Here is a 24,258-nt window from a genome sequence, read left to right as displayed (position 1 = left end):
ATAATAGTTCTGTGCCAATTGACTCTATCCGAAACGCAACTCTAATTTTTATTTTAGTTCGGCAAAATTTCTAAAATTTCTAGATTCTCTACATTTTCTAAAATCGCATGCGCTTTTCCCCTCAGATACGACACTAAGATGACAGTTTTTGTCTCTTCAGACCAATCGTTCGCACGCGCGATCAAATTGAATTGAGAAAAGAATTCGTGTAAAGGCACACTAACGTATCTGGTTTTAACTTGAAACCCATTTTTTCTCGAGACGGAGTACGCACATCACAATATTCACGCGCGAAAATGGAGCGGTCTCCGCCGGCGGCAAGAAGTAGTACATGAATTCGCGAGCCCGTTAAGAATGAAGGGACTTATCTGATTATTTGTTGCGGACGCTGCTCGTAAGCTCTCCTGCGAACGAATCTCCGCATGTAAAACCTCCTGTCGATGTAAAACCGCCACAAGTTTCGCCTGTTTGCGTCTCTGTTCCTCACATAGTTGCTGTATTTCACGGAGAACGGCTTGCAGAGTCGTCTCCGGCGTTTTCGGGTTTACGTCGGATAGTCTGCGGAGTTGTCGCTTCTGTCTTTTTCTCCGAATCCTTCATGTGCGCTCGGCTCCGCGTATTTACTGGTGAATGGAACATTAATCGCTGTCGAGATTCTCGATCCCGGATAAGCCCCAAAATATTACACCCGCGCGGTCGATTTACGAGATCGCGCTCGCGGACGCATTCCGGAACCGCCAAAATCAACAGTTAAAAACAAATGTTAAAAAGTAGAACAAGAAGTGTTTATTAATGCAGAACAGATCACCAAAAGATGTTAGATGGAGTCATCAAGAAATACATCCGTACGCGTCGACTCACATCCAAATCTGACAATCTTGTTGTCAGACAGATGAATGTCTAATCATCTCGGCAACGCGTGCTCTTCGCTATACCATGGGCGTCGGCAAAACACGAGCATAACAATAACATACTCAAATTTCAGCCAATTTCACCGAGTGTCAACATCCTATGATTTTGTGCGAGATTTTTTATCTAATGACTTGGTGTTGATATCATGATTTGGATATCGTCTTACTTTTTACAAACATACATGTAGACCTAGTGATCAAAAATGTTAATCATTGGCATTTTCTTAATGAAAATTAATTTATCAAAAGATGAATTTTTCAATGCAATCATTTTGGTTAACTCCACATACTACAGCTTTAATAGCAAATTCTACAAACAGTCCTTTGGTGTCCCAATGGAATCTCCGTTATCTTCCATTTCAGCTGATTTAATCATGCAAAATTTAGAGACTTTTGTCCATTATATTGGGTCATCTAAAAAGTATCCGCGGTTTTTTGTTACTAGATAGTGTTAATGGTCAATACCATCTAGTGACAAAAAATCGCGGATACTTTTTAGATGACCCAATATTATATATATTGGGTCATCTAAAAAGTATCCGCGATTTTTATATATATATATATATATATATATATATATATATATATAAAATGTACCTATTACAAAAATATGTTCTCAATCTTAACTGAAGGCTTCAAAGAATAAATCGTAGGAAGATAGATATATATGAAGGGGATAATACTATGTCATGAAAAAAATGCTACAGCGTATCCTTTACAGGAAAGAACTCGCTTATATAATTAAAAATTATTGTTTTGTTTAAACAAATTGATGTTATAAAAAAATGCATACATTGGAAAAAAACATAGATTTTTACAATTAAGATAACAGTGTCATCGTCGTTTTCGCAAAATCTTGTCCCTTTTTACTGCACCTTTTTTCTGCACTTTCTGCAATTTTCTGTATTTTTTCTACATCTCTTCTGCACTTTTTTACACTTTTTTCTGCGCTTTTTCTATACTTTTTTTACATCTTTTCTATACTTTTTCAACACATTTTCCACATATTTTTTACATCTTTTCTACACTTTTATTGTACCTTTTCTACACGTTTTTCCTCTCGTACCTTTCTCGCATCTCTTCCGCATCTTTTATGTCCTTTTCTGCACTTTGTCTACATCTCTACCATATCTTTTTTACACTCATCTCGTATTAATTTTGCACTTCTCCGTATCTCTTCTCACCGTTTCAGCAACTTTTTTTACCTCTCCTGCACTTTTTCCGCACCACTTCTACATCTCTTCTGCATCTTTTCTGCATTTGTTCTGCACCTCTTTTGCAATTCTCCTACATCTTTTCTGCACCTTTTAAGTACCATTTCCGCACCAACCTTATCGGCATTTATTACTTTTTTTGCATTTATTCCGCACGTCTTCACAACGTCTTCTGCAACTCTTCCGCACTTTTTTTCACATCTCATCTGTGTACATTATTTATTTATATATCTACTTATATATCTACATTATCTATCGACCTGTCGATGTTATAATATCTATCCACTTATCGATGTTATCTATCCACCTCCTGATGTTATTTATTCATCTATCTATGTTATTTATTTGGGTATTTATGGTATTTATCACCTACCTACATTATCTATCTATTTGTCTATGTTATCTATTCATTTTCCCACACTTTTGACATCTTTTTCGCACCTTTTCTACACCTTTTCACATCTGTTTTACATTGCACAACAAATACGGAAAAATTGCATTAAAAATGTTATAACGTTTAAAACGTGCGATAGCACTTCGTGTTAATTACTGTCGAAGTTGTCACTAAAAAATATTCAAGAGAACGAGAATAAAAAAAGAAAGTGGCTATCTCGCAAACTTCACGTAGTATTTGTATAGATCGAATGAGAGCGCAATGAGTTAATAGAGATTGATCAATATACAACAAATATTTTTAATCTACGTGGAAAAGTAAGTAACAATAAGTGAGACAAATATTATATTATATTATAGTGAGATAAATATTATACTTACTAAAAAGACATAATTTTCTTAATTATTTTCAAATATTTTTATTTTTATTATTACTCTTATCGTTGTTATTATTATAATATTATCATTTAAATATGAATATAAAGTGTATTATTACTGCGAAGTGTATTATAACAAGAATTTAACAAAAATTCGTGAAATTAATATTAAATAGAAAAACATTAAAAATGTAAAAAAAGATATCGTGTATATTTTGCAATATTTTTATATCAAATCATTTTATAAATATATGAAAATGATAATGAAAATATTAGGTGTTGGAATTAATTCGTAGCGTTTTTTAATGAAAGAATGTTATTTATTTCACATGAGCATTAAAAAATACATTAATGAAAGTACTTCCCATCACTTGTAAAACGCTACGAATTAATTCCAACACCTAATAATACATAGCAAAAATTTGTGAAATCTGGAAAAGACATTAAAAATGTAAAAAAAGGCGACAAGTTTATTTTGCAGAAAAAAAGATATCAAAGGTAGTGTCATAAAAAAAGAAATCAAAATAAGATACATATGTAGTTTAGGGGAGGCTCCTCCCCAATAACCTTGTCCATATGTTGTCAAGGTCATGATTCTAAGTGACCTTGAGAAAGTTTTAACCGTCGGACATCACTCGTTAAGTTATAAACAGAAGAAGTTTAAAAAATAACGTCACATATTTACTATGTAAAATGAAAATTTTGACTCCTCCCTCACCTTCCTCCCTGCTTGGGGGCGCACGACTTTCGCCTATATTTTCTTCAGATGAAAATTGTGAGTCCCCAAGCAGAGCGGGGAAATGGGGTGGGAATCGCTTCAGGTGAAAGTCGAATGCGCTCAAACTGGGGGGAAGGTGGGGTGGGAGTCACTTTGCATGAAAAGTTGTAAAATATACTTTAAAGCAGAATATTTGTATTTTATATGGTAGAAAAGAGATATTATATACGTTATTTCTTAAATTTCTTTTGTTTATAACTTTTTAACAAGTGACGTCCGACGGTTAAAACTTTCTCAAGATCATTCAGGGTCATGACCTTGACAACATATGTCAAGGTCAAGGTTATTGAAGAGGCTCCCCTAAACTATATATTTATCCAAAATATTAAGTATATCTATTTAAAAAGTCCTATAGAACAGTTCTCCGAACGACATTTTGATGGCGTGTGCTTCTGATGTAGACATTCTTTGGACATTCTTTAAGACAATATAGAATTTTTTATAATTATAAAATACTAAAGTATGGATGACATTCATTCTAATTCAATCTACTTATAAAAAGATATTACCACATAGACAATATAATTTCGAAATATGTTACAAGGAATACATATAAGTCCCAATTTCATGTATAACTCGCTTTTAAATTTATATTTGGTAATAAAATCGCTAATCCGCAAATGAGTTGTGCACTATTTCTAAAAAATTTTTATTAAGACAAAATATAATTTTCAGATTTCTATTTTCATGAGAATCAGGTATAATTTAATCAAAGACCAGTAATATCATGTCGAATAATAACTGCTAATACTAATGTATTAAATTTCAAATTCTATTACTGCAATAAAAAACTTTAAGGGTCGACAGGAATAACGAGCCAAGTCCGATTTGATTTTGGAGACCTCATGTAGTAGAACCCTGAAGCTCTGGATTCAAGGCTGCCAACTTCAGAAAGTATAATCTCCATCTTCTTATGCGGTTGTGTATTCATATACGTACGAACACTAATGTGACTCCTGGCGAGAGCGAACGAGACAGCGAAAGAGAGCGAAAGCCCGATGTTCTCGCTCTGGTCGCTGTACAAGCGATCGAAGACCAAAAATGCTTTCTCAGCAATCTCGGTGTATATCAGTATAATGACATTCGAGATAACATATAAGTTTTAATAAATTTTAGTAATTATATACCTTTCTCATTATTGTATAATAGCAAAATTGATTTCAAAACGCGATAGTTTACAAGATATTAATTATTTATAATTTGCCATGCGTGGTATATACCACGTTCATAAACGCAATGTGTAAGAACTCTGCGTGGTCGTGCGCGTAAGGTGCAAGATCAGTAAACTGGAGATCCCACGGTTAAATCCTACGTTCTTTTTTTTCTTTTTTTTTTTCATATATATTTTCTAAAATAAAATTAATAATAAACATATTAGAGCAAACATATTTTTATATAATTATTAAATTTACGTGCACTTTAAAAGTTTTAAACCAGCAACCAAAATATAGTCAAACAAAAACAAAATATAGTCAAACATTAGAATATAAATAAAATTACTAAACTCATATCAGAGGTTGGACACAATATAAATAAATATTATAAACAAATTAAATCTTCATTGTGTGAGTGAATAGTAAAAAATTCAAACTATTTCTTTGTTCAAATGCAAAAAAAAAATGAAATCATGAGTTAAAGTTTTTATAATTACGTTATATAAAATCAAATGATTAATGTATCTTAGCCAAAATTGAATGTTCTGAAGTACATCTATGTATACATATAAAAATAAATTAATTATAAGAAAATTCAATTTAATAACAGATTTTATGAAAAGATTATATTCAAATAGACCAAACAGTAAAAATGCTTTGTGTCAGAGTAATTTCAAATTTAAAGCTTTTGATGTTTTATAGTAAAATGATGTTTTATAGTATTATAGTAAAATAAGTAGAGAGAGAGAGAGAGAGAGAGAGAGAGAGAGAGAGAGAGAGAGAGAGAGAGAGAGAGAAAGAGAGAGAGAATATGAATTTTACAATGAAAATAAATTCATCAGATGGAATGTTCATAGAATATTATTATAAAATATTTTATAAATATTCTGTACTGGCTGAACTAGTTAAATAAACTCTTAAAATAAATATTAATATTAAAATAATTAAAACATATAAAAAATAAGAGCATAAAAAACCACAGCACAAGTTATAGTTTGTGATATTTAATTATTATTATATTAATTAAAACATTAAACGTTTCGGCCACAATCTGGCCATCTTCAGTAATTCAATAATATTCTTAAAAACGCAGAGTTACATCTAGTTGACATTAAATTCAACAGTCGGGAGTTGTAATTAAATAAACATGTTCTTTTCTATGTGAAGATGCTTCATACAATAATGTTACAACGCCAGTTGTCATATCAAGAAAAGTGTAGAACAAGAATTTCCAGATTCTGTTTTACAGCAAAAAACCTAAACGATGAATCTCAAGTACTTCTTTTGCACAATTAGAATTTTGTCGTGACATTATGTGTTATTATTTTCTAATGTCATCAATCGTAGATGAATATGAGGAGGATCGGATCACACGGAATTTGGAGAAGTCAGTCTTTCGAGAGAACACGAAGAGGTAGTAACTCTGTCGATTGAACGCGAGTCCGTACGTTTAAGGTACTAAAGTCATTTCCAGTCAATCCGATTTTAATGTCCACAAGTATTATCCTCGTGACTCAGGGTTTTCCTCTAGGCATCGTCGCAAAGTTATCGTGAACCAGGGCTTTAGCCCCCAGGCGTATGCGCGAAAGTGTCCGACTAGGCAATTCAGGGTGACAGCCCCTAGGCGCATTCGAAATAATATTAACAATAACTAAGTGATAACTAACTGAGAAACTGTAAGATAAACAGAACAGTGTACATAGACAATAAATAGTTTTTTTTCAAATCGAAATTACAGTGTCATATTAAGATTGCACTGACGCAAACATTGGTCCTTCGAGCCGGATAGTAGCTAACATCGGTGACACGGTTTACTAGCAAGCGAGATTCGATTGCGGTGCCTATACGTAAAGAGTCCTGTCGCTAACATAAGTCATTCATTTTTATGTCAAATCACACGTGATAATGGCCGAGAGAAGTTATTCGTTCAGAAACGAACATCCTTGAAAAGTCAAATTACCTTCCTTACAAACCTCAAGGGCAAAGTAGATAACGCGACGCAATAAATAATGCGAATCGCATTTGTACCATGCGTTCAAGGAATTTAACGAGCTCGCGGTGACGGATCTGAATGATTCGCATCAAGAAGAGTTCTTAAGTATTCAAGAACGGTTTTATGCTATCGCAAGTAAAGTCGAAAATCTTATAAACGTCTCGAACACTTCGAACAATGGCATCAGTGACGAAACTTGGGTCGATGATTCAGAAAATAGAGTGATTGCAAGGAAACGGCGAATCAAGCCTGAGGCGACGCTTCCCACTTTTGATGGAAAATTCGAGAACTGGTTATCGTTTAAAATTTCATTCCTTAATATAGGCTCACAATTAGATTTATCCGATGTCGATAAGTTTCATTACTTGAAATCAGCATTGAAAGATGAAGCAGCTAATAAAATAAGAATTTTTGAAATCGACGGAATAAATTACATTAAAGCGTGGGAATTATTAGAAAGATTATATGAAGTAAAACGGATTTTGATTTCGCACCTTTCGTTAATATTAAATGATATACTACGATATCTACGGTACTAGAAAGAGAGAATACGACGTGCTTAACTCGTTTGGTTGACGATATGCAGCAACATGTCGCGTTAAATATTTTGGGAGTTTCCGTTGGGTCGGAGATGTTGATCCATTTGTTGGAAAATAAATTGCCGAAAGAGACGTTAAGAAGGTAGGAGGCAACACTTGAGAGAGACAAATTTCCGAAGATCGAGGAAATGTATGAGTTTGTATATAGAACCGCCGTTTATGCATCAAGACGCGACAAGGTGAAGGCAACAGATATGGAAAGGGCCAAGGGCGAATCTCCCGCAAAAAAAGGCGAAATCACTCCACGAATCATACATTCATGATAAATACGAAATCGTAATATGTAAGTTTAAACGCTATCCACTTTACTTATGCGACCGTTTAAACAACTATCCGTACAGAAACGTATCGAAGCGGTAAAAAACGCGAAGTTGTGCTATAATTGTCTACGTTCTCATCGCGACAGTCCATGCAAATTTTTTAACTGTAAGATTTATCAAAAACAGCATAACACATTATTGCGCACAAATAATTATACGACGGTGAATAAATCGACTGCAGCAAAATCAAACAACACTACTAATAAGGCCGAATGACTAATATTATACATTCGTACGGCAATAAGGAGACGAGTTTCGCGACTCTTTCATACGTGTTTACATCGCAGCTATTGACGAGCGATGGTGTATGTTACTGACCGTAAGAACAAACTCATAAAATGTTGAGCTCTGTTAGATATTTGCGCCACTGCAAATTTTATCTCCGAATCTATTGTAAGATATTTAGACATGCCGGTTCCCACGCATTCGTTCTCGATAGGAGCTATAAATAGTATAAGCACCGAATCAAGGGGCATTGTAGTCACAGTACGATCAATACGCAATAATTTTTGCAAAAATCTATCTTGCTTGACAATACCAACCATAACCGATTTAGCTATCCGAAATCTTTCCAATTTGATAAAAATATCTGCAAATATAAGGCTGGCGAATCCGGAATTCCATTTGTTCTATCGACTTAATAATCGGTTCCGCTGCTGCATTAACTTTATTCTCAATTGGTTAAATTAATTTATCATGCGAAAGAAGAGAATTATACCTTCAAAAAACGCGTCTCACGCGTCAACGTTGGTTGCCGGCGAAACGCCATCGCAATTCTAAAACGGAGGAGAAACGTGCAGTTTGACGAGAATCAAATAGCGAAGTTCTGGACGATCGAAGAAGTTAACGTAATAAATAAATCACAATCTCTGGAACAGACCGAATATGAAGATCATTTTATAAAGACTGTTTCTTGCGACAGTGAAGGACGATATATAGTTCGATTGCCATTTCGTAAATCCGACAAACCGACTCGGCGAATCGCGAAGCATGACATTTAAACGCTTGATGCTCATTAGAACGTAAATTCGACGCAAATCCAAATTTAAAATATGAATATACGAATATTGGACGGATACTTAAAGGAGAACTATATATAGTTAAAGATCCGAAGAATGACGATTATTATATGCCTCATCACGCGGTCATTAAGGAAACAAGTTCGACTAAGGTTCGTGTAGTATTCGACGCCTCACGGCCTTCAGCTAAGACGAGTAGCAGCGTATCATTAAACGATATGCTTTTAGTCGGGCCCACAATTCAGAACAAGTTGTTTGGACATTTAGTTCGATTTCACGTATACAAATAGGTCATCACCGCTGATATCGAAAAAATATATCTTCAGATATTATTATCGACATGAGGATGTTGATATCAGCGGATTCGCAGAAATAATCGGATTGAAACGTTGCAGCTTGACATACTCGCGTTTGGTATTTCTTCATCACCTTTTCTCCATGTTATTCAGAGACTCGCTGACGACGAACGTCACGCCTACTCTAGGGCGATCGAAATCATTAAAGAGCATTTATATGTGGATGACTTGCTGACTGGAGCAAACACTAGTGATGAAATCCGTGAAATGAAGTCCGTAGAAACGAAATAATCGCTTTATTATCTCGGGGAGGCTTTACTATAAGGCAGTGAGCTTCTAATGACTAGCGAATCATTAAAGATTTAGCAACTAGCGTGCTCCACGCAAAATTTGAGACAGATCGTTCGTTGAAGACCTTAGGCATTTCGTGGAATACACCGGATGATACAATACGCTATTCGACATGTTGAGATTACCGAAGGGTTAACGAAACGAATCATACTGTCTGAGATCGCAAAAGTAGTAGTAAAGCAAGGCGAATTCTAATGGGGCTAGAGGGGAGCGTGGGGCGCGGGAGATACTCGTAGGTGCGGGAGATACTCGTAACGCCGCTCTCTCTCCAAAAATGCATCGGTAACAAAGGCTTGCATACGCTTACCGCATATACCATCTCTCTTTTTTTATATTTCGTCATCTTTCTCGCCGCCGCGTTGTCTCTCTTTATATCTTCTTGCACGCGAAAATATTTTATCATACATTTTTATTTAATAATTTAAAAAGAGAACGCTTAATACGGTCGTGACAGTACCGTCTAGTGCGAAGATGCCGTCGTGCGTAATTTAGCAGTACGGAAATAAGAAGGAAAGAAGGAAATAAACAGATGCGAAATCCGAGTAATATAATTTACATATATTTTTTTCACACCACATAAAAATTTTATTATAACAAATAAAAAAATTTTAATTAAAAAAAAATTTTTTTTTAATGAAAATAAAAAATTAAAAAAATGTTAATTTAAAGAAAAATAAAAATAAAAATGAAAAATTTTTTAAACATATGGTGTTGAGACGTCATCGTTTCTGTAAAACAAAAAGTGTTACATTAGCATGCAACATATAAGAAGAGAAATTCACATATAATATAAATTTATAATACTTACAATTCCAATCTTTCGGTTCCGGATCGGGCTTGTACGGTCGGAGGCTGAACAGTTGAGCTAGGAAGAAGTCATCTTCCTCCCATATGTTAACTTGTTCCTCCCGGTCCCGCTGTCTGTCAGCTCGTACCATTTGCCATGCGACGATATTGATAAATCCTTTTATTTGAATATAATAACGAGGTACACTCTGAAAAATGGACAAAGTGAATTTAAAAGAAGTATTATAAAAAGTGAATTAGAAAATAAATCTATTTATTATACTTACTGAGAGGATAATTTGCACCCCTACCTCGTTTCGCAACTGTAGCCGGATCTGCGGCTCGTTATCGATCATAAGGTACTGGAAAAAAGAAAAGTAAAAAGACGTTAGAAGCACTAAAATATTTGATACAAATAAAAAGAAAAAAACTTATTCCTTCAACGAGATACTCGTAACGGATCCTAATCAAATCCTGTAAATTACTTATCGTTGTTATGAAAAATATCCTGGAAAATTTGACGAAATTTTTTTTTTAAATCACAATATTATCACTTTCACTATCACCCAATCACTTAAACATGCAAAAGTATTTTACTATTTAGCATTAATGGTAAAATACTTTTGCACGTTGGGGAAAAAATCACTCATGTTGCAATATATTAAACTCTTCTGTTAGTCTTGCGCGCGGACAAGATTCAGCAAAGACTGACGCTGAGAAGCATTCTTTGTCATAACGAGGCTATCATTTGCGCTGCACATGAAACACTTAAGATCATGTTAGAGAAAAGATGGAAGAAAGGAATCAATAGAGTACAAGTATCCTTTTTTTTTCAACACAGTTTTTTCGACACAGTTTTTTTAATAAAGTTTTTCCTAGCGCGTCGAGACAAAGGAGTAACAGAAAATACATAATAATATATAATAATGCGAACAAAAATTTTTTATTCACACTTATTACACTGATTTTTTCTCATTTTTTATTATATTTTTTTTGTGGTCCACAGCGTGCGAATGCGATCGGTGGGTCAAACATCGCTAGCAGCGCTTTCTGGAAAAAGAGAACGAAAAATTTTTTTAATCACTATTCGCTTTTTTCAGAAGAGAACAAAGTGCATCAGTATTAGTCACTCTAAATAAGATACCTTATGGCTTATATTTTGATGACATTGATGACGTTGATGATAAGCAACACGATTTTGATGCTTTTTTACCAGGACATTCCCAATATCTCGCTTTTTGCCTCGATAGTGGACTTGGCGGACAAGGAACGGCCCTTTGCGCTCGGTCGATTTTCGACGTATATATTTTTTTACTCGATCTATATCTTATCGCTCGTAACTAATATCTACTATTGAACGAAAAAAGCAATATATACTGTTTATACTATCAGATCAGTGACATGTCTCCACGCGTTAATGTTTTTCGGCTGCTAAATAAAAAACATAACTCTTCTGCGGTAAATGACAGGATGTACAGGTATTCGCGAGTACTTCAAGTCGAACGCATCTTTTTTTTTGTCATCGATTTCTCTTTTATTACTTGAACTTGCGTTCTCTCGTCTAGAAAATATTTACTTAAATTTTACGATCGATAATCTAAAAAACTAAAAGCTACGCTTTGTGATTTCTCATTTATTTTACCAACTTCCTGTTGTTGACGAGAAAACACTCTTCAACTTGCTTTTACACGTTTGGAAATATGAGTCTTTATCTACAGAAGATTCATTTAGATTTTGTACTTACTGAACCGATCGTGTATAAATAGGATTTTCTCTATATGGTTTGTAATCTTTGTCGTAAATTTTATTGCCGCGATTCTAAGGATCTATGTTTTTGTTTATGTTTCCAATATCGTTGGAAAGATTTTCTAATGGCACGTTTTTTGAATATTATCACGCTCGCCGATCGATGACTTAAAGCTCAAGTTTTATGTTGATACTTTGTACTGTCTTTTTGCCGAAATTTTCACGAAACGGAGAAATCTTGGAGTTCACGTAATAAAATATGTAATATATTATATAATAGATCACAAGTGCTCGACAGCACAGTTGGTATCCTGGAAGACGAACGAATCGGTCACTTCGGTTATTGACAATAAGCATAAGTATGGCTAACCATCGTGCGAACATAACCAACGTAATCGAGTATATTCGAAACGTAGATCCGGAATAGTTCGCGAATAATAGAGACGAAGTGTTCGAAGTGCTCGAAGAAATGGATTTTGAAAAAATAATGGACCAAGATTCTGAAGAAATGTTATCAGACGATGGCTATGCTAGTGATTTGAGCGAGCACGATACGGATTACGCAGAGAAATTTGTGCCGTTTTCAAAAATCCGTGCACTGAACGGCCGTACTAAATGCACGATCCAGTGCTATACAACGGGTGGTGCTTTAACTGTATGTGCAGTATGCATCCATTTGGCTGACACCGATGTTGTGGGAATATATCTTGTAAGGAAGCACGATATCGGTTATATTGATGCGCTAAGCGGTCGGTCTTGCAGAGTGCCAATGTACATTTATATTTCCGTGCAACAAGTGCTCACACTGCACACACTGAAAAAAAAAAACTATTGCGAATAGTATTGTGAGCGAAACACAACCCTGGAAAAAAAGTGGGAAGACTGTAATGTAGATGATGTGCTATATGTTCTCGACATCTGCAAAAAAGAGACATAGGTGTGCGAATATATATCGCCGGTGCAATTCTTATGCGATCGAGAATAGATATACGTGGAAAACATGGAATAGTTATGAGAGAGCCCGTTTCTGACTAGTCTTTACTCGCGCGACAGAAAGTGTACCCACGGTTATGAGACAAATGTTACAAGGACGATGAGTATGAAAAGAGACATTGGTGAAATAGAAATGTCAATGTAAAAAAGAACGATTATTATTGAGCGAAGAAAATCGCAGATAAGAGCCAAGATTGGTGCATATGCACTAAGATTCCCGCGGGTAATGAAAAGAGCATCGAACTACTGATTATTAACAATATATGGATGGAGTTTTGTGATCGCGATCTTGCGCTAAAACTGTTTTTCGATCGATGCGACGATTAATGTTTTGAATGTGAACAGTGCACTTTCGCAAACAAACATAATGAAAAGGTATTAGAACGTTATGACATTCTAGATATGTCACGGTGCTGTAACGTGTGTGAACGAGTTACGTGCAAGTGCTCCGTGGAAGAGTGTAACGTGATCTAAAGATTGTAAAAAAAGACATGGAAAATCATAAGCGAGTGAAATGCGAATTGCTGGAGCAGTGCGGCCAGGTCGCTACTCTGGTGGAGTGTTTCGCGTGGCAACGATGCGACGAGTGCATCGAGCAGCTCGAAGAACTTTGTCGTGCCAAGCGTCCACATCTCACCGTTGGACGCAGACAATCCGTGGTGGCGAGGGTCGCGCGACTCGCGGGTGCAAAATTGCAATTGGAGCGACGTTTCGTACACGTTGGTGGCGAGTACACGAGTGGCGAGTACGCGAGTCGCGACGAAAGATCTCTCGTCTGAGAGATCGACATCGCGTTTGAAAGCCATATATTGACAGGTGCTGTGATAAACTCTAATCATATTGAGCCGCGGCGGTTTTTGGAAGACGCGAGAGAAATAGTGCTCGAGCGTGTGCGAGACACTATAGAAAGACACGGTAGTGTAAAAGTGAACACCGCGTTCAATGATGAGTTCGGTACGAAGGATAAACGTGCTAATAAGAACAATTACAAAAAACAGCGAGATATACTGATACACCGATTTGCGCGAGTGGTACGAGCGGCGTGTCATCGAGCCTATCCTAGCATCGCTCGAAGAATTCCAGGAACACGACAGCGGGTGGGCATTGTCACGTATATTGAATTTGACTTTCAATGTGAACAAATTAAATCCCATGCGCGCGAGATGTCACACCAAAGTGCCGTGGGAAATAGCGACGAAACGAGCGGTGATCAGTGTGCGTACGACGGACAATGCGTGCTTTGCGTGGTCGGTGGGCATCGCGCTGTGTCGGCTAAAAAGTATAACGAATCGTCGTATCCGCATTACGTATCCGCAACACGACAGTATTGAATCTCACAAACATTGAGTTTCTAATGTAAAAGACATTTCTAAATTCGAATGATTGAACGCGGCTCAATCAACGTATATGATCGAGAATAAACAGATTCTTCCTCTGCGACTCACAAATGAAAAGGAGAAACATGTCAACGTAATGTATGTGCAAGATCCACGCAATGACGGTGTTGGACATTTTGCGTGGATGAAAAATCTATCCCGTCTCGTGAGCTCACAGATTAGTGGGAAAAAGAATAAGAAATTTTTCTGCGATCGGTAAGTATACATGAAAAAATTATTATAATTTTCCGTCTTACTAATAAAATAATGATAATAATAATAATTTTTTTTTTCAGATACTTCAGTACGAAAAATTGGAGTCGCACGTAATGGACTGCGAGAAGATCAACAACTCCACTATCCGACTGCCGAACGTGGAACGACAAATGACTCGAATTTGAGAACCACTGCAATAAGCAGCGCGTCCCATTCATCATCTACGCTGACTTGGAGTGCGTTCTACGGAAGATGGAACTTGACAAGTAAGGACTTGCGTCGTACATGTATCAACGGCATGAGGTATTTAGTATAAGGTACTGCGATTTAATATAAGATGTTCTATATAAGATGATGACTATGATGTTCGTACAACGACGTTATCGTCATATCGATTCCGTCGCGATAAAGACTGTATAGCGTGATTCGCGCGACAACTCAACGATTTGGTGCATCGAGTGAAAAATATCGTATCCGCCAACGTGCCCATGGAAAGATTGTCGAAAGAACAATGGAGGCGTATCGTAGCGCGATGCGTTGTCATATTTGCGAGAAACCGTTCGCGCCGGACGATGCGCGGGTTCGCGATCATTGTCATCTCACCGGTAGATACTATGATCCAGCGCATGCAAATTGCAATCTTAATTATAAAAATTTTTATATTCCGATCGTTTTTCACAATTTATCGGGCTACGACGCACACTTTATAAATAAAGAAATTACTACCGCGTACGAAGGATGATGTGTTATCGATAACCAAAGAAAAATATATTTCGTTCACTAAACAATGTTCAAGATACCGCCGAGAGAGCAGACTTGCGAAAATGCATAAAATTACGGTTCATTGATTCTTTCAAATTTTTAATTGCAAGCCTCGATAAATTGGCATCGTTTCTAAGCAGAGACAAATTAAAAATCATACGTTCCAAATTTTCAACACTATGGATGAAGAATTTGAATTACTGACTCGTAAAGGTGTCTTTCCGTACGAATACGTTGCGTTGAAATACGACTGCGTCAAAAAATTACGGGACACGCGATTACTACCGCGAATCATTTTCAGTTCGTTAACGGATACAGTATCCGAGAACGATTACGCTCACGCCGCGAACGTCTGGAAGCAATTCTCCATTCAAACGCTCGGCGAGTACAGTGATCTGTACTTGAAACCCGATGTCTTGTTATTGGCCGATATTTTCGAAAATTTCCGCGAAAGTTAGTCGCGAATTACGGTCTCGATCCTACGCATTACTATACATTGCCTGATTTTACGTGGGACGTGATGTTAAATCAAACGCGTATAAAATTTGAGTTACTCATCGACATGATCATATTCATCGAGCGGTATACGCGGCCTTAGTCAATGTTCAAGCAGATATGCGCAGGTTAATAACAAGTACATGCGTTCGTACGACTCACCGAAACCGTTGTCGTACTTGATATATTACGATGTTAACAAATTATATGGGTGGGCGATGTGTCAATCATTGCCATACACCGAATTTCGATGGGTCGAAGACGCTGCGAACTTTGACGTGAGTACGGTTGCTTTGGATTCACCCATCGGTTACATTCTCGAAGTCGATCTCGAGTATCCACAACATCTACACGACCAACATCTACACTGATCTGTCGTTCTGTCCGACGCGCGATAAGCGCGAGGCTAAACTTCTAGCGACGCTGTACGATAAACAGCGTTACATCATCCACTACCGCAATCTACAGCAATGTACTCGGTCTTCTCGTAACAAAGATTCATCGAGTACTACAATTCGCGCAATCTCCATGGCTTCGCGATTATATTGAACTCAATACAAATTTCAGAACTCGCACTAAAAACGATTTTGAGAACAATTTATATAAATTAATGAACAACGCGGTATTGGGTAAAACTATGGAGAATGTGCGCAACCACATTGACGTAATATTACATATTAACAAAATGGGACGGACGGTACGGCGCGAAGGCAATGATGATCGTAAAACCGAATTTCCACAGCCGTACCATCTTTGCGGAAAATTTGATCGCCGTCGAACTGCGCAGACTCGAGATGAAGTTCAACAAGCCGATTTACGTGGGTATGTGTATACTCGACATATCGAAAGTCTGCTTGTACGAATTTCATCACGAGTATATGTTATCACTGTTTCGCGACAAATGTAAAATTATGTACACCGACACGGACAGTCTTGTATACCGCGTCGAGTGCGAAGACGTTTATGAGACTATGAAACGCGATATCGCTAGATTCGACACGAGCGATTATCCGATGGACAACGCGTACGGTACGCCTCTCGCGAACAAAAAAGTACCCGGTCTGATGAAGGACGAAAATAACGGTGTGATAATGATTAAATTCGTTAGTCTCAGAGCGAAGATGTACGTGGTGAGGATGAACGGCAAGAGAGAAACTAAAAAAGCGAAAGGCGTAAAGAGTAACGTCGTAGCGCGAACGATAACGTTCGACGATTACACGCGGTGTTTGAACGAAGAGATCGAAATGATTCGTCGCTAATCGTCGTGTATACGATCTAAACTGCACGAGTACACGATATCCGAATAAAAAATCGTTCTGAGTCCATATGACGACAAACGATACGTCGTACCGGACTCGACGGAGACGTTATCGTGGAGGCATTGGCGGATACCTTTGTAATATATACATATATATATATATATATATATATATATATATATGTATCAACATTTATATTACTATTATGCTTTTTACATTTTTTTTTATATTTTCATACAGTATATATGTATTACTATTATGCTTTATGTATTATCTTAATTTAATACACTTCGTGTATGTTTTTTCTACATTTTTAAATATTTTTATACAGTGTACATGTTACTATTATGTACTATTATTATAATTTACACGTAATGTATATTTTTTACATATATATAAATATTGCTATTATGTTTTATGTAGTATCATTTATTAAGTATTACTAATATTTTCATTTCATGTATCATACATTTATATACGTATTTTATATCTGTATATTGCAAAACGAAGGGGAATGGGAAGTAATAAAAAATATATGTTTATATGCTTATATTGATTTTTTATATATAGAAATAAAATATATGAATCAAAATTTTATCAAATAACATTGTTTTTGTGTATCCATGAATTGTGCGATCTATCGAATCCCAGCCATTTGATGTTGTTACGTCTAATGTTGTTGAGATTTTCTCCGTTTTTGAGTCAATGTATTTAAGCACTTTACTCGGGGATCGGAGATTAAGTTGTGCGGATAAGGATGCGGTTCACTGAGAAGATTCATATATGTATGTGTACTTGTATATAACCGATTAGAGATTTAGAGAGTCCGTCGATAAATTCGATTCAATATTTTCGTTTATTGAAATAAGTAAATGTTATAAGCAAAACAATAAAAAAGAAAAGTGAGGTTCTGATGAAGCGCGAGGATAGTTCTCACCTTGATTGTATAACTATAACTGTAGCTGTAACTGTAACTAAGTAACTAACTGACTGACTGTCTGAATAATCGACTGACTGACTGGCTGGGTGACTGATAAATTTACCGGAAAAAAGGAAGAGAGAGTTTCTGTCTTTGACAGCTCCTTTTATATTCTGAAAATGAGTGTGGGAGTGTTCTTTCAGAATCAATCGAAATTCTTCAAAATTTGGTAGAACCTATACTCGCGCTTTCCTTGAGATAAGGCAGCAAGGCTCCGCGTAAGCCCTACTCCCCACTCTACAAGTTTATTCTTAATAAGATATAGTTGAGTTTTAACAATTTGTAGTAATAAAAATTCGGTTTTCCTTAATATCCTTTATGCGAGGCGAATTCACTACATTCATATGTTTAAAATTAATTTAACTTTATTAGAAAAAGAAAAAGGGAAAAAAAAGATATTCGTTCTTGTATTCAGGAAGATTTCTATTTTACTGCTAATTACTTAATCGTTAAACGCTAATATAATATACATTATTATTAATGTTAATGTACGCTTTTATATTTATTTTATAGGAGGGCTTCTTTGAGAAAGATCGTGTGATATTCTTAGACATTCTTTAGAATAATCTGTAGATAATTTGTATGACGCATAAAAGTATATAACGTGATCTATCTGTTAGTTGTTTAAATAAAGAAACTAAATATACTCTCTTATAAAAGAGAAAAGGAATTTTCGGTTTCGAAATAAAGATAAAATAGGGAAATATTAACTTAGCGATAAGATAAAAAGTAAAGTATAAATCGTATATCTATGACGAATATCTATAAAGAATAAGAGAATTTTATCGGGATGTAACAATGTATACCTTGTTTCCCTTCCTGTACAGTACTTTCTCCACGAGATACAAGTCCGGATGAATAGCGCGATGCAATTCGTACTCATAGAACGCTCCAGCGACGGATTTTCCGTCGTGAAACTTTATCTAAATTCGGCGTTTTATCCGTACGACGATTTAAATCTGGATTTTGCCAAAACGAGATACGCCATTCTATTTGGATATGTACGCGCGTTTTCGTAGAGCACATTATGGAATCGATTGCTTCGAAACGCTACTCAATGCTCTCATTTATCGAGAAAGGACCTTTTGTGATCATTGATTGCTCGCGACAAAACGAATCCGTCAAGAGTGCCACTGTGGACATACGCATAGAATTTGACTGCAAGGAGAATTTGCCCGCAAATACAAGCCTATTGTCTCATCACACACGATCGTGTAGCTCAGTATAATCCATTGACCAACGTTATGCGCAAAATCACCTAAATGCATCTCTGACACGATATAAAATCTACGATACGTCGCAATCTTCTCGACAACATGCCCATGCCAGTGTTCGTGGATCTGCAACAATTCATCGTTAACAAGAAATTTATCGTGGAGGAAGTGGCGGTGTTGAAACAGAGGACCGTTCTCACGCATTACATTTTTACGAATCCCGTGCCATGGAAATTTTTAACCAGATCCGACAAGTCTTGCGCTTTCTGGTTGATTGCTTATCACCATGGATTGCAATAGGAGGACGGGATGGTCTCGTACAACGAGGCGAAACGCCTAATTACGATGGCTGTATTTGAAGATGATGCTGTCGTGTATGTCAAGGGACGCGAGAAACGAACGTAGAACTTGCTTCTGGACGATGAGTGAGAACGCATATACATCGAGACCTTGGATACAATTTACGAAGACATGGAATCTTTATCTAATCTAGATTAGATGTTGTTAATACTATACAATGCGGACAACATGTTAAGAATTGCGCGTTATAAAATGTATTGAAAATATGTAACTGGTGGTTGCAAAAGAATTTTTAAAATAAAATTACGTTAACGTATTTATTAATGTATTTCTTTTCCCTTCCTTTGTAGTGTATAAACGTTTGTATGAACGTACGTATGTATGAACGTATGTATGAACGTTTGTATAAAATGTATGTATAAATTCGTGACAAAGGAAATACGTAGAAAGACGTGATAAAATGTGTCGCGACATGTTCGAAATTCTTGGAAAGAGGAGAAGGACCTTCCTTCTCTCATCGATTTCAGAAGTATTACCATATATGTCCCAATTTACGGATGCAATCAGTCTTGTGATACCCGCTTGTACGAACGGCTGAAAAAATGTACTTCACTAAAGAGAGCAGTGCAATGTAAAGAAAGAATATAACATGTAAGTTTCAACGTTCTATTTCTGTACACAAAAGAAATGTTTTGTGTATAGAGAAACATTATGTATGTACACAGTACGGAGCATCGTGCGGTGCGTTTACTGAGCAGACGTTACGTCTGACGAATACGGGCTACAAATTTTTGGAAATTGGAATCAACGTTGGTCCACCGAGTGGAGGTTGCTCTTGGAAATCATTGCGGACACGAACTATCGCTGTCTCTCGAAACGTGGAAGAGTTTCTACGAGCAGCGAGGAAATATTTACAAGATATTTCGAAACGTATACAAGGATAATTTTATAAGCGTTCGACCGCTAACCGTCAGTGTTTGCTTGCTGAACGATGCTACGCTCGTACGTCTCAATTTTTCATCTATGACCGAAACGACGTTATGTTTGACTTTAACGGATGTATCGATATAACGTTCGAACGATTAGCTCGTCTCGTCGATACGGTAGATACAAGTATATACGCGATTCTCTAACATCGCATCTGAGAACATTATACGTGATAGCGACATTCTTCAATGGACATCATTGATTGGATTCGTCGATTGCGAACTATTAGCTTTAGTTTTTAATAAGTACGAAAACCAGTGTAATAAGATGTGAATAAAAAATTTTTGTTCGCATTGTTACATATATATTTTTTTTTTACTTTTCATTCTTTGTCTCAACGCGCCAGGAAAAACTGTATTGAAAAAACTGTGTCGTAAAAAAAAAAAGAAATTTGTATTCTATTGATTCTACCATCCTTTCTTCATTCATAGCACGTTACACGCTTCCTCGCGCTCTCTATCTTTCTCTAAATGCAAGCCTTTATTACCGATGCATTTTTGAAAAGAGAGCGGCGGGTGACGACAAAAATAAGGACCGGGGTTCTATGTTTACGTAACATCAATAGCGCCGGGACCTTTCTCCCTCCTTCCCCGTGTTACGAGTACCCCCCGCGCCCGCACTCCCTTCTAGCCCCGTGGGTTAGAACCCGTCTTGCTTTACTACTAAAAGTATTTGGGACTGTTGGGTCCGGTCATCTTATGCATTAAGAAATTGATGCAGGATATATGACGGCGTAACTTACATTGGGACGAATCCATGCCACAAGATATATATTCAGAATGGCTAGAGTTTAACAGGCAGCTAGAATTATTAAACAAATTTCATTCGATCGCAAGGTATTGATAGAAGACTACTACGACATCCAAATTCACGGGTTTGCGACGCCAATAATATCGGATATGGTGCATGTCTGTATTCGCTCGTGCGTTAAAAACGGAATCATAATCATGAGATTAGTATGCTCCAAATCACAAGTCGCACCGTTAAAGGTTGTTACAATACCGCGACTTGAATTGTGCGACGCGTTGTTATTAGCACGTCTGTATTGTGAAGCAAGCGATGCACTGCAGATAATGTCAAATAAGATAGTTTTTTGGTCCGATTCAATTATCGTTTTACATTGGTTGAAAACTGCACCTCATCTTCTCAAAACTTACGCGGCCAATCGAATATCGGAAATTCAAGAGCGTATTGGATTGAATGAATGACAGCATATAAGGTCAGAAGATGATCCAGTAGATGCCTTATCAAGGAGCCAACTACCTAAAACTCTTGCACAAAATAGCACATGGTTCACGGGACTATCGTGGTTGAGTATGAACGAAGATGAATGGCCTAACGAGATTATGCGAATGGTCGAGAGTTCTGAACTGAAAGGAAATACGTGCTTAATAGCAACACATAATGATCTTGTGAATGTTCGAAAAATATTCGTCGTATTCTAAATTACTTAGAGTTGTTGCGTACTGTCTTCGTTTTCGACTCAATAATAAGTATAAGGGCCGCTATGCGGAAAGGAAATCAATGAGACTAAAGTACGAATATTAAAGATCATTTAATCCGTACATTTCTCGAGCGAACTTAAGGGATTTAAAAACAAAGGACGGGCAAAGGCAAATTCATGAACTTAAGTCCATTCATAGATGAAAACGGATTAATTCGAGTTGGTGAACGTCTATAAAAATCGAAACGTTTTCTCAAAAACATCCAATCTTGCTTCCGAGTAGATATTATTTGATCAATACGCGAAGCATATGAAAAATATTTCCATGCAGGCGTTTAGACTACGCTTTTTATTCACACGACACAAATTTTGGCTAATTGACGGTCGCAATCAAGTAAGGAGAATTATACGCGCGTGCATACGTTGTTTCTGAACTAATGCCAACATCATTAAATATAAAATGAGAAATCTTCCAGCCGTCCGAGTGCACGTAGCAATACCATTTACGAATACCGAGATCGAGTTCTGTGGTGAATTCCGTTTCACATCAAACAAAGGAAATATCGCAATCGAGCACGAATAAAAGTATACGTGTGCAAATTCGTATGTATGGCCATAAAGGCAGTGCACATCGATTGTTAGCGACTTGACCTCGGAAAGTTTTTTGGCAGTAATGCGGCGCTTCATCGCGAAGCGAGGGATGCCGGAACACGTTTATTCCGACAATGGTACAAATTTCGTGGGGGCTAACAATCAGTTGAAAGAGATATACATATTACTTAATTCCAAAGAGCATAATGCTGTGATGAGCAAATCCGCTAGAGTTGTATCGTGTGGCACTTTATCCCACCAACAGTTCCACATTTTGGTGGACTATGGGAGGCCACAGTAAAACGTTTTAAACATCATTTCAAACACATAATCGGAGATAGCTTATTTACGTTTGAAGAACTGAACATCTTCACAATTGAAGTCGAGGGAATCCTTAATTCGAGACCCATTATCTCCCTATCCTCCGATCCCAATGACATGCTGGTATTGACTCCATCGCATTATTTGATTGGCAAACCATCAACCACCTTGCCGGAGGGCGACTTGTCGTCTGTTCCAGCTAACAGATTGTCTACATGGCAATATTACAAAGGAGCGACAAGACTTCTGGGCATGCTGGAGTCTCGAATACTTAAACGAACTCCAAATGAAAATTAATGGAACAAGGATGGTCCGGAAATCACTGCCGGAAGCATCATTCTAATAAAGGACAAAAATCTGCCCTGTTCACAATGGGTGTTAGGACGAGTCACAAAATTGCATCCAGGCGACGACGGTGTAATACGAGCGGTCACTCTCAAGACGGCCACTAGAAAAGTGAAAAGAGCTTCAAATTGTTTGTGCTTATTACCAGTTGAGCAATAATTTATGTATATCGTAGAAAAGTACTATGCTATTGTAATGCGTTAAACTATATAGTCAAAAGCGTAGCGACAAAAGACTCATTTACAAAGCCAAGCGTATAAATTATAAGATTTAGATCTGCGTATGTTGCTCGGTACCCTCCCAACGGGGGGAGTATGTTGAGTAATACGAAATTATTGCCATGCACGACCATGCGATTCTTCCCGCCAAAGAGGTCGAACACTTCAAAGATTATTTAGAGTCTTAAATAATGGTCATATATCATCGGCTAGCGCGATGGACAAACGTGACACCACGCGACGAAGATTAAGTAGATCGCGGCGTCTGTGATCCTTTATCGCGTTTGTCGCGAGTTGCCGATCCGCCATCGCTTTTGATTGGTCGAAATCCACCAATCGTATTAGGGGTACAAATAAGTTCGTGCGGTTTTGAAAGAGATGGCGTAACTACTGTTTCATTCCACCGTTCCGTATTTCTAAGTATGCGTTGGATAGCTGTCATTAGTAGGTATTAAGTTCAGTATGTGTCATTTCTTCGAATTGTAAACAACAATATTTTTACTTCGTCAAATATGTCGAACTTTGTACCAAATAAAGTGTTTTTGCGGGGAGTTTTACTGCATTACTTCAATATGAAGAAAAGTGCTGCCGAAAGTCATCGTATTTTAGTAGAAGTTTATGGTGACCATGCTCTATCTGAGCGAACGTGTCAGAAGTTTGCACGGTTTAAGAGTGGTGACTTTGACTTGGAAGACCAAGAGCGTGCCGGATGTCCAAGAAAGTTTGAAGACGCAGAATTAGAGGCATTACTCGATGAAGATCCATGTCAAACGCAAGAAGAGCTTGCATTATCATTGGAAGTGACTCTGATTACATTGTAA

The 24,258-nt window shown here is 36.9% G+C and overlaps 1 long non-coding RNA gene and 1 pseudogene across 2 annotated transcripts in view; one reads left to right on the top strand and one right to left on the bottom strand.

Moving 5' to 3' along the window:
* The window catches only part of LOC147908990 (uncharacterized), a 140,318-nt gene that overhangs the window by 11,983 nt on the left and 104,077 nt on the right, over positions 1-24,258 (bottom strand). The gene's annotated exons all lie outside the window — the stretch shown is intronic.
* Positions 6,633-14,563, top strand: LOC147908993 (uncharacterized; annotated as a pseudogene).

The sequence above is a fragment of the Acromyrmex echinatior genome, chromosome 7 (assembly GCF_024713525.1).
Source record: "Acromyrmex echinatior isolate Ae372 chromosome 7, ASM2471352v2, whole genome shotgun sequence".
Lineage (NCBI taxonomy): Eukaryota > Metazoa > Arthropoda > Insecta > Hymenoptera > Formicidae > Acromyrmex > Acromyrmex echinatior.
This window is presented reverse-complemented; position numbering and strand designations above follow the sequence as displayed.